The following is an 11,999-nucleotide window of genomic DNA, read 5'->3' as shown; positions in this document are numbered from 1 at the left end:
AAAAGGTCCTGTTCCTGTGCAGTATGGTTCTACGTTCTATGACGTTAGACAGGATTTTGTAATCTACATTCAACAGTGAGATTTGTTGCCAATTCCCAATTTTCTCTATCTCCCCTTTTGCTAGGAAGTGAGGATTATCATTACCTGCTAGTCACTGCCCCTCCATGAAATTGAAAGTCCTTGAGGTCACAGCTCAACCAGTTCTTGTAGCTGTTGAAGTGAGGTATCTTAAACCCTTGCAGAAACAGGTCCACTGTTTACGTTGGCCAGGTAGGCTGAAGTGGAGGCACATTGCATAGTGTGCTAACAGGTGCTAATTCATGCTACACACATCAATGCTAGCAAATTTTAAACACATTTAAAATTGTCAGAAAACCGATGTCCACTTAGCCAATGTCTCATCACAGAGAGAGACAGAGAACATTTGGGGGGGGGGGGAGAGAGAGAGAAGGGGTGGGAGAGAATATAGAGAGAGACATACTCTGCTCCTTGTATGGAGTTCTGTTGCTTCTGATTGCCTGAAACTATGGTGTGGGTGGCACCAGTTGGTTCCCAATGGTTAAAGGCTGAGTGTCGCCAGTGCCCTGGTGGTGTCCGGTGTTCCCTGGTGCTGTTTTTTTTCTGCTGATCCCTCAAGTCCTCCTCGTCAGATGAGCTGCTGGCATGTTCATCGTGCAGCTGCCCCTTCCCGTTTTTCTTTGGGCTTGTAGGGAACCAATGGTTTGTTTTCTTTCTCGTCATAGTTTTCCATTCTACCGACTCCTTCATTCCTCCCCTCCTCAAATCAATTCTGGATTCTCCAGTGGAGGTTGAGTTGGTTGCTCTGCCACTGTGCTGGCCTCCTTCTCTGGCCTGTCCTTCCTTCTGTGTGACCTTGACTTCAGTTTTTTTAGCTGGAAGATGGCACCTTACTGTCCTTTAGGTGTCTATGCATCATGTTGCCACTATCTACCATCTGATTGTATGTTAAACTGCAGATGCTGGAATTCAAGGTAGACAAGAAGGAGGCTGGAAGAACACAGCAGGCCAGGCAGGATCAGGAGGTAGAGAAGTTGGCGCTTCTGGTGTAACCTTGCTTCATTCCTGAAGAAGGATTAGACCCAAAACGTTGACTTCTCCACCCCCTGATGCTGCCTGGCTTACTGTGTTCTTCCAGCCTCCTGCTTTTCTCCATTTGAATATATGTGGCACTTACACCCCCATCTTGAGCAGGCCTTATCTCAGTGGCCCGCTTCACCATACAGGTTGCAGCTTTTTGCCTCAAGTTTTTGGTCAGGTTTCTTGCCCCTCAGTTCCTACACAGGGTCACCTTGCACTCCACTGCTACATGCCCTGATCTCCCTCAGGTTTGACAGACTTTTGACTGTTCTGATTGTAAAAGTAGACAGTGGGTGGAAGATGTTTCCATCGACCTTTACTCTAGTATATACAGTACTTGCACTTACTTTCCTAGGAAGGTCAGCACATCTGCTACCGGCACATGGCAGTTGTATATATGGACAGTCGCCATCCAACCCCTTGGGGTACAGTGAGTACTGTGGTGCTGCAGACAGGATGGAAAAGGGACCGTCATTTCCTTTCTCCTTAAATACCTTCACAAGGCACTCAATTTACTTCACACTCCAGAAGGTTACACATTGATGTGATTATTGCAGCAATTGTTCAACATTTAAGTTTGCTGGAAATGCCATCAGAATCTTTGGAGATGGCTAAAATTCAATTGAAAAGGAAGCAGCTTGAGTTAGTAGAAAAAGAAAAAGAAAGAGAAAAAGAAATGAAACTGTTTGAATTATGATTAAAAGCGGAAGAAATATAAAAAGACAAAAGAGATCAAAGGGAAGAGAGAGAATTTGAACTTCATAAATTGGCACTTAGAAAATCACCTTAAAAGGATGGTGATGAAGGCAGAAGATAAGCTTAGTGAGGAAGAGAGTGAGGGTAAGGAAACCCATCACAGCCAAAGGCCTGGTGAAGATTTGTTCAAATATATCCAAGCATTGCCTAAATTTGATGAGGAGGATGTAAAATACTTTTTCATCTCATTTGAGAAGGTGGCCCAACAAATGAAGTTGCCAGTGACCACTTTGGTTTTGTTTATCCAAACAACATTTGTAGTTAGAGTTAGTGCGATATTTGCATCACTATCAGAGGAGGTATCTGGAGCATATGAGATGGTGATAAAACCATCCTAACTCCATATTAGCTTGTGCAAAAAGCCTACAGATAGTGTTTCAGGAATCTAAGAAGGGACCCTAATCAAACATTGAGTTTCAAATGATCAAACAAAGTAATTGTAATTGATCGATAAAGGCATTAAAAATAAAGGAAATCTGTGGTGCCCTTACACAATTATTTTGGAAGAGTTCAAAAATTCACTTCCTGAAGTAATGAGAACTAATGTGGAAGAGCTGAAATGGCTGATGATTATGAGTTGGTCCACAGAACAAAGTTTAGCTTCCAACATCAATTTCAATCCGTGAGGAATAGAAGTTGGGGAGAAGAGAAATCCTCACATGGTAAGGGAAAACAGATCTTGGTGAAGATCATTAAGATAACTTACCACAGGGTAAAAAGGAAACCTTTGAAAGGAGAAAGAGAAGTTAAAAAGCTCCAGAGTTCTTACTGCAACAGAGTAGGCCATATGAAATCACAGTATTGGTGTATTAAGAAAAGCACTGGGAAGACAGATGTAGGAGAACAGGATAAACCAGTGAATATCATTGGAGTGGTAACGGAAAGCACAGTGGAGGCTAGAAAGCTGCACCAGGATGTATAATTTGGTCGGAGCTTGGTTAAGGAAGTGCCAAATCTTCTAAAACAATATACTTGTAAAGGTAAACTTTACTCACATAGGCCAGGAGCAGCAGGTAAAGAGGCTACAATGTTAAAAGATACAGGATCCTCTTTTTGATGTTGAAAGATGAGGAGATATGTACCTCCAAAGGATTATTACCAGAAAAAATGCTAGTTAATGGAATTCATGGTGAGACAAGAAGTGCTCAACTATATATAGTGAGGTTAAAGCTCCAGTGAAAAGTGGAGAAGTTGTGGTAGGAGTACTGGAAAATTCTCAGCCCCAGGAGTACAATTTGCCCTTGCTAACGATATAGTCAGTTCACAGGTAGGAGTGCTGCCTACTGCGGTTGAAAAACCAGTGGAAAGTCAGGCAATTAAGGTATTACAGGAAGAATATCTGGGATCTTTCCTTACACTGTGGTAGTGAGGTTACCAAGTCACCAGTTAAAATAGGAAAGATCAAAGAGTACAGATAAGAAAGTTGAAGTGGAATTATCAGAGACTCTGTTTGATCAAATGTTTAAGCCAAACCAGGAGCAGATGCATGACAAAGTTTAGCTCAGAGAAATGAACTGAGTTACAGCAGAAAAATGAAAATTTGAAGCAGTTGTACCAAAAAGCTTACACCGGATGAGAATCTAGATGTATCTGCGAGTGTGACTATCTTAAAAATGATGTCTTAATGAGAAAATGGCGACCATCACATTTTTAGGCAGATGAGAAATGGACAGAAATTCAAGTCATATTGCCAGTGGGTTATAGAAAGGTGGTGTTGCGGGTGGCACATGAACTACAATAGGTGGTCATTTAGGGGTAAGAAAAACTTAAGCTAAAATGCAAGAACATTTTTATTGGCCTGGCCTGCACAAGTATGTAGTTTAGATTTGCCAGACATGTCAGGTATTTGGAAAACCACAGGCAGTAATAAAACTGTACCTTTCATACCCATTCCTGCATTTGAGGAACCTTTGACAAGAGTCTTAATTGATTGTGCAGGACTCCTACTAAAACAAGAAGTGGGAATCAGTATTTGTCCACTAGATTTCCAGAGGATATTCCATTATACAATATCACAGCTAAAAGGATTGTGGAGGAATTACTCAAATTTGCCCACGAGATACAATCAGATCGAGGGTCAAATTTTACATCAAAATTATTCAATGAAGTTATGGACAGCTTAGAAATGAAACAATTCAGGTCTAATGCGTACCATCCAGAATTGTAGGGAACGCTGGAAAGGTGGCATCAGATATTAAAGACCATCTAATAGTCAAGACTATTCAGGTGATCGGGATAGAAGAATTCTGTTTGTAATTTTTGCCATCAGTGACGCACTAAATAAATTAACCAAACTCAGTCCATTTGAATTAGATTTTGAACATGAAGTGAGAGCACCATTAAAACTGATCAAGGAAAAATTGGTGTCAGAATTCAGAGACCACATATTTGGACTTTATGTCAGATTTTAGGTAACAATTAAATAGAGTGGGGCAGTTGGCTAGACAACATTTAGAAATATCATAGCATACCTGAAACTGGAAGCAGACAAGAAATCAAAAATTTGCAATTGTGCTATCAGAGATAAAGTGTTAGTGTTCCTTCCAGTGATAGGTGGACCTTTAAAAGCAAGGTTTAGTGGACTTTATCAAATCAAAAGACGATTGAGTGAGGTGACCTACTTGAGAAGGATTCCAGACAAAACAAATCTCAGTGTGTGTCATGCTCAAAAAGTATTTTGACAGGGAAGGAAAGCAAAAGGAGACTGTGTTACTGGTTACATCACAGAGTGAAGAACCAAGTTTTTGCCAAGGTGTGTGTTTATGGGATGTTGCAGGAAATCAGAACAGCTCTTTGTTAAGTTGCGGGGGATATCGCTTCTGTCGGGTTTTCAAATACTTCTTATTATAAATTGTTTGCTTTTGCTTGTGTTTCATTTGGCAGTCTATAAATAAATTCTGTTTTGTTTAAAACTGAATGGGTTGACCAGTGACAATGCTGCGAGAGTATCCACCTTCCACCTACTTAAAGCAACTAGAAAAGTTAGGGTCTGAGCTCCCTCGAAATGTTTTGTGGGGGTCTGGCCTGGTACATAACATAGTGCATTTATATACTTCCAATAATGTGGCGACCAACACTGCACACGGTACTTTTTTTTATTCATTCATGGTTCATGGGCATGACTGGCTGGCCAGCATTTATTGCTTATTGTCAATTACCCTATAGAAGGTATTGGTGAGCTACCTTCTTGAATTTCTGCAGTTCAGGTAGCCAGGTTCTCAATTCTGTTAGTGTAAAATTTCCAGGATTTTGAGCCAGCTGCAGTGAAGGAAGAGAGATATACTTCCAACTCTGGTTGCTGAGTCGCTTGGAGGGGAACTTGCAGGTCAGGGTGCTCTCATTTATCTGCTGCCTTGCCCTTATGGATTGAAGTGGTTATGGGTTTGGAAGGTGGTGTGTAATAATCTATGGTGAATTTTTGCAGTGCATCTTTTAGATAGTACACACTGGTGCAACTGAGCATTGGTGGCAGCGGGAGTGGATACTTATGGAAGTGGTGCCAATCAAGCAGGATGATTTGCCCAGGAATGATGGCAAGCTTCTCAGCTATTGTTGGAGCTGTACACATCCAAGCAAGTGGACACACCTGATTTGCGGACATGCTTTGAGGAGTCAGGAGGTGAGCAACTCGAAGTAGTATCCACATCCCCAGATGTGGGATTATAGTCCAATGTTTATATCGCTGGTCCAAATTAATTTCTGGTCAATGATAACCCCAAGGATGTTGAGATTGCACCAGTGAATGCCAAAGAACAGTGGTTAGATTGATAAGAGATGGTCATTGCCTGCTATTTTTGTGCCAAGAATGTTACTCGCCACTTGTCAGCCCAAGCCTGAATATTGTCCAGATCGTGTTGTTTTTCAAAATGGTCTGCTTCAGTAACTTGAGAGGTTGTGAATGGTGTGTGGAATATTATGCCATTGACAAACATTCTGACCTTATAACAGGGAGAGTTCATTAATGAAGCAGCAGAAGATGGTTAGGCCTGGGACAATACTCCAAGGAACTGAAAATGAACAAAGAAAATTTACAGCCCAGGTACAGGCCTTTCAGCCCTCCAAGCCTGAATCAATCCAAATCCACTGTGTAAACCTACTACCCAATTCCTAAGCATCTGTATCCCTCTGCTCCCTACCCATGCATCTGTCCAGACACACCTTAAATGAATCAATAATGCCTGCCTCTATTACCTCTGCTGGCAATGCGTTCCAGGCACCCACCACCCTCTACATAAAGAACTTTCCATGCGTATTCAAAGTTTGTGCGAAGATTTGTAGCTCGGGTGCTCGTTGTTGTGGTTCTGTTCGCCGAGCTGTGGATGAATGCCATGCCTCTAGGAATTCCTGGCTGTTCTCTGTCTGGCTTGCGCTATGTTAGTAGTGTTGTCCCAGTCGAATTCATGTTGCTTGTTGTCTGCGTGTGTGGCTACTAAGGATAGCTGGTCGTGTCGTTTCGTGGCTAGTTGATGTTCATGTATGCGGATTGTTAGCTGTCTTCCTGTTTGTCCTTTATAGTGTTTTGTGCAGTCCTTGCATGGTATTTTGTACACTCCATGCGTATCTCCCCTAAACTTTTCCCCTCAGACTCTGAACTCATGACTCCCTCTGTGTAAAGTACTTGCTGCATATATATACCCCTTGAACTTTTGCCTCTTGTTATTGAATCCTTCACCCTGGGAAAAAGCTTATCTCTATTTACCCTGCCTATACCCTTCATGATTTTGTAGACCTCAATCAGGTCCCCCCTCAATCTCCTTTTTTCTAATGTAAACAAGCCTAACATACTCCACCTCTCTTCATAGCTAGCACCTTCTATACCAGGCAACATCCTTGTAAACCTTCTCTAAAGCGTCCACATCCTTTTGTAATGTGGCGACCAGAACTGTATGCAGTATTCTAAATGAGGCCGAACCAATGTCTTGTACAATTTTGACGTGACCTGCCGGCTCTAGATTCAATACCCCCTCCGATGAAGGCAAGCATGTAACATCTGCCTTCCTGACCACTCTATCCACCTGTGCAGCCACCTTCAGGATACACTGGACCAGAACTCCCAGATATCTCTACTCATCAACTTTCCCAAGGCTCTTCCGTTTACAGTATAGTTGGCTCTAGAATTAAACTTCCCTCACATTTACCTGGATTGAACTCCATCGGCTACTTCTCCACCCAACTCTCCTGTAATCTTTGACAGTCCCCTATGCTTTCTGCTACTCCACCAACTTCATGTTGTCTGCAAACTTACAGATCAGACCAACAATTTCCAGATCATTTATATATATCACAAATAATAGTGCCCCCAGCACTGATCCCTGTGGAACACCACAGGTCACCTCTCTCCATTTCGAGAAACTCCCTTCAACTACGACTACTCTGTCTCCTGTTGTTCAACCAGTTCTTTATCCACTTAGCTAGAACACCCTGCACACCATGTGACTTCACTTTCTCCATTAGTTTACCAGGGGGGACCTTATCAAACGCCTTACTAAAGTCCATGTAAATGACATCTCCAGCCCTTCCTTAATCTATCAACTTGGTCACTTCCTCAAAGAACTCTATGAAAGGATTCTGGGTAATCCAAGATGGAGGACAGGAAAAGTTTCTGGCTGTAACAGCTGCTCCTTTATTGAGGTATTTTAGGTGTTGGAGGTGATTTCCTCAAATTCCAGGTGCAGCAATTACCGTTTTATATGCTGCTGCATTGTTTTTGAACTTTGGAAAAAAAAGGCAAGACAACATCAGTTTTAAAAGGGAGAAGAACAGACAAAGGAAGCACATGGTGAGGTCAGTGCAGGAGAGAACGAGAGAAAGAAACTGACACAGCAGTGAACCTGCACAGTTACTGCCTTTGCTGTTTGAATTCATGTATCAGAGTGCGTTTGGGAAAGTTAGCAAACAGTGAAATTCACAACTGATCTTAGAGGAACTGTTTGGGCAAAATTCACAGAACAGAAGCAGGTAAGTGTATTTTTAAGTGGGATCTACAGAAAGTCTGCAGTAGTGAGTAGAGTGAGTTCTTTCTTGATTATATGTTTTTTGAGATATGTCTCTTAATTAAACTTAAAGTATAAGCCATAACTATTAATTTAATCTGGGGCAGTGTTTTGTAGAGGAATAAGACGATGTTATTTTCTGGGTCTATAGATTGTGAAGGAGCAAAAATATCCTTTAGTAGAATGATATGCACTTCTTATCCGATTTGGGAGTTTAAAGAGAGTTGAGGGATTACTGCGGATTATATCTACAATAAATGCTGTTGGTTGCAAATCTTATCGGATCGAATGGATCGGTTAGAGAGACAGTTAGAAGCAATGAGGAATTTGCAACAGCAACAGTATGTGATGGATAGCAGTTATTGGAAGGGGGGAAGTCTCAGATACAGTCACATATATGGGTTAGCTCCAGGAAAGGTAAGAGAGGTAGTCAGCTAATGCAGGAGCTTTCTGTGGCTATACCCATTTCAAACAGGTATGCTGTTTTGGAAAATTTAGGGGGTGATGGATTCTCAGGGGAACGTAGCACAAAAAAGCCAAGTTTCTGGTATTGAGACTAGCTGTAATGCAATGAGGGGTACGTCGGGTTCCAAGAAATCAATTGTGTTAGGGGACTCTCTAGTCCGAGGTACAGACATTTGTTTCTGTGGCCAGCAGTGAAAAACCAGAATGGTGTGTTGCTTCCCTGGTGCCAGGATCAAGGATGTCGCAGAGAGGGTGCAGAATGTTCTCAAGGGAGAGCGGGGCCAGCAAGAGGTCATTGTCCACATTGGAACAAACGACAAAGGAAGGGAAAAGGTTGAGATTCTGAAGGGAGATTACAGAGAGTTAGGCAGGAATTTAAAAAGGAAGTCCTCGAGAGTATATATATCTCGATTACCTCCGGTGCTACGAGCTAGTGAGGGCAGGAATAGGAGGATAGAGCAGATGAATGCATGGCTGAGGAGCTGGTGTATGGGAGAAAGATTCACATTTTTGGATCATTGGAATCTCTTTTGGGGTAGAAATGACCTGTACAAGAAGGACGGTTTGCACCTAAATTGGAAGGAGACTAATATACTGGCAGAAAGATTTGCTAGAGCTGCTCAGGAGGATTTAAAATAGTTAGGTGGGGGTGGGGGGGGCCTAGGGTGATAGTGAGGAAAGAGATCAAGCTCCACTGCTTTACCTTCATCAACACGTTTCGTCACATCCTCAAAGAATTCAGTAAGGTTTGTGAGGCATGACCTGCCCCTCATGAAGCCATGCTGACTATCTGTAATCAAATTATGGTTTTCCAAGTAATCGCACATCTTGTCTCTCAGAATCCTCTCTAATATTTTGCCCACCACTGAAATAAGACTGACTGGTCTGTAATTCCTAGGATTATCGCTATTCTCTTTCTTGAACACGGGAATAACATTTACCACCTTCCAGTGATCTGACACTAATCCAGTGGACTGTGAGGATGCAAAGGTCATCACCGAACGAGCAACAATCTCTTCCCTCATTTCATGTAGTAATCTAGAGTATATTCCATCCGACCCAGGGAATTTATTTATCTATCCTTATGTTCTTCAAACTTTGCAGCGCATCCTCCTTCCTAACACTAACGTGTTTGAGCATATCAGCCTGTTTCATGTAGTCCTCTTAAATGTCAAGGTCCCTCTCAGTAGTGAATACTGAAGCAAATTATTCATGAAGGAACTTCCCTACTTCCACTGACTCCAGGCACAAGTTCCCTCGACTATCCCTGATCGACCCTACCCTCACTCTGACCATCTTCTTGTTCCTCAAATAAGTATAGAATGCCTTTGTGTTTTCCTTAATCCTACTCGCCGAAGCTTTTTCGTGTCCCCCTTCTAGCACTCCTAAGTCCATTCTTCAGTTACTTCCTGGCTACCTTGTAACCCTCTAGAGCCCTGTCTACTCCTTGCCACCTCAACCTTAAGTAAGCTTCCTTATTCCCCTTGACTAGATGTTCCACATCCCTTGCCATCCAAGATTCCTTCACCCTATCATCCATTCCTTGCTGCAGTGGGACAAACCTGTCCAGCCTTCTCAGCAAGTGCTCCCTAAACAACCTCCACAGTTCTATTGTGCATTTTCCTGAGAGCATCTGTTCCCACCTTAAGCGCCCCATTTCCTGCCTAACAGCATTATAATTCCCCCTCCCCAACTTAAATACTTTCCCATACCATCTGCTCTGGTCGCTCTCTATTAGTATGGTAAAGGTCATGGAGCTGTAATCACTATCACCGAAACGCTGTCCCACCGAGAGATCTAACACCTGGCCTGGTTATTTGCCAAGCACCAAATCCAATATGGCCTCCCCTCTAGTTGACCTATCTACATATTGTGTCAGGAACCCTTCCTGGACACACTTGACAAAAACTGCTCCATCCAAGCTATTTGAACTAAGTATGTTCTAATCAATATGAGGCAAGTTAAAGTTGCACATGACAGCAACCTTGTTACTTTTGCACCTTTCGAAAATCTGCCTCCCAATCTGCTCCTGCGTGTCCATTTTGCTATTGTAGCTGTAGAAAACTCCGAACAAAGGGACTGCTCCTTTCCCATTTCTGATTTCCACCCATACTGACTCTGTAGACAAGCCCTCCTCAATGACCTCCCTTTCTGCAGCTATGATACTATCCCTGATTAGCAATGCTGCTCCTCCACCTCTTTTAACTTCTCACCTTATTCCTATTGAAACATCTAAACCCTGGAACATGTAACAACTGTTCCTGCTTCAGTGATATCCAAGTCTCCGTAATGGCCACAACATCATAGTTCCATGTACTGATCCATTCTGTGAGTTTGTCATCCTTATTCCTGATACTGCTTACATTAAAGTAGACACAGACTCACTATCCTTCCTCACAGTCTATCTGCACACTGCATCTGGCTGTTCACTGTCTGCTCCATCATCCGATCTGTAGCCCATATTCCCACTTCCCTGCCAATCTAGTTTAAACCCTCCCGAAAAGCTCTGGCAAACCTTATGCCCAGAATATTGGTGCCCCTCCAGTTTAAGTGCAACCTGTCCTTCTTGTACAGGTCCCACCTTCCCCAGAAGGTATCCTAATGATCCACATAGCCCTCCCTCCTACATCAGCCCTGCAGCCATGTGTTCATCTGCACTCACTCTCTATTCCTAGCCTCACTAGCATGTGACACAGGTAACAATCCTGCGATCAGTACTCTACCCGTCCTGCCTTCTAGCTTCCAACCTAACGCCCTATATTCTCTTTTCAGCTCTTCATCCCTTTTCCTACCTTTGTCATTGGTACCAATGTATATCACAACTTCTGGCTGCTCTCTCTCTCCCTTAAGAATCCTGTAGACTCAATCCGAGACATTGCTGGCCCTGGCACCTGGGAGGCAACATACCATCTGGGAGTCTCGCTCGCGTTCACAGGATCTCCTGTCTGTCCCTCTTACCATTGAATCTCCTATCACTATCGCTCTCCTTTTCTCCTCCCTTCCCTTCTGAGTCACAGAGCCAGGCACAGTACCAGAAACCTACACAATTGTCTAGTTTGTATTTGTGACCTGGTAATTTTTAGTCACACATGGAAGGAACGTTTGCAGCAATTATCAGAATTATTCAGTCGACTTTGGGATGCAGGCTTGGTGATAAACATGGGCAAATGGTCCCTTGGAATGCAAAAACAAATGTAACTAGGGAGTTTCCCATACCCTCAACAAGAATAGCAGTACTACGGTTCCTGGGATTGAATAGATTTTATCAGAAATTCATATCAAATTTTAGCAGTGTGGCTGCTCCACTCACTGAATTGCTAAAGAAAGGCAAGAAGGTTCAGTGGACAGCGAACTGCCAGAAGGCATTTGACAGCCTAAAAGCTGTGTTAACCACAGCCCCAGTGTTAGCCACATTTAATCACACAAAGGTATTCATGGTGGCCATTGATGTAAATGATGTGGGTGTTGGTGCTGTACCCTTGTAGGAAGATGATGAGAAGACCTATTGGGTATTTCTCCAAGAAATACCCAAGAAGATTTGAATGGAGCTGTTTTTGTAAGGTGTGTTCAGGAGGGTTTCCTAACTCAGTACGTTGACAGGCCGACGAGGGGAGAGGCCATTCTAGACTTGGTGCTCGGAAACGAGCTGGGGCAGGTATCAGATCTTGTGGTGGGAGAGCATTTTGT

This window comes from Chiloscyllium plagiosum, chromosome 2, assembly GCF_004010195.1.
Source record: "Chiloscyllium plagiosum isolate BGI_BamShark_2017 chromosome 2, ASM401019v2, whole genome shotgun sequence".
Taxonomy (NCBI): domain Eukaryota; kingdom Metazoa; phylum Chordata; class Chondrichthyes; order Orectolobiformes; family Hemiscylliidae; genus Chiloscyllium; species Chiloscyllium plagiosum.
The sequence above is the reverse complement of the archived record's forward strand: the minus strand, read 5'-3'. Positions refer to the sequence as shown.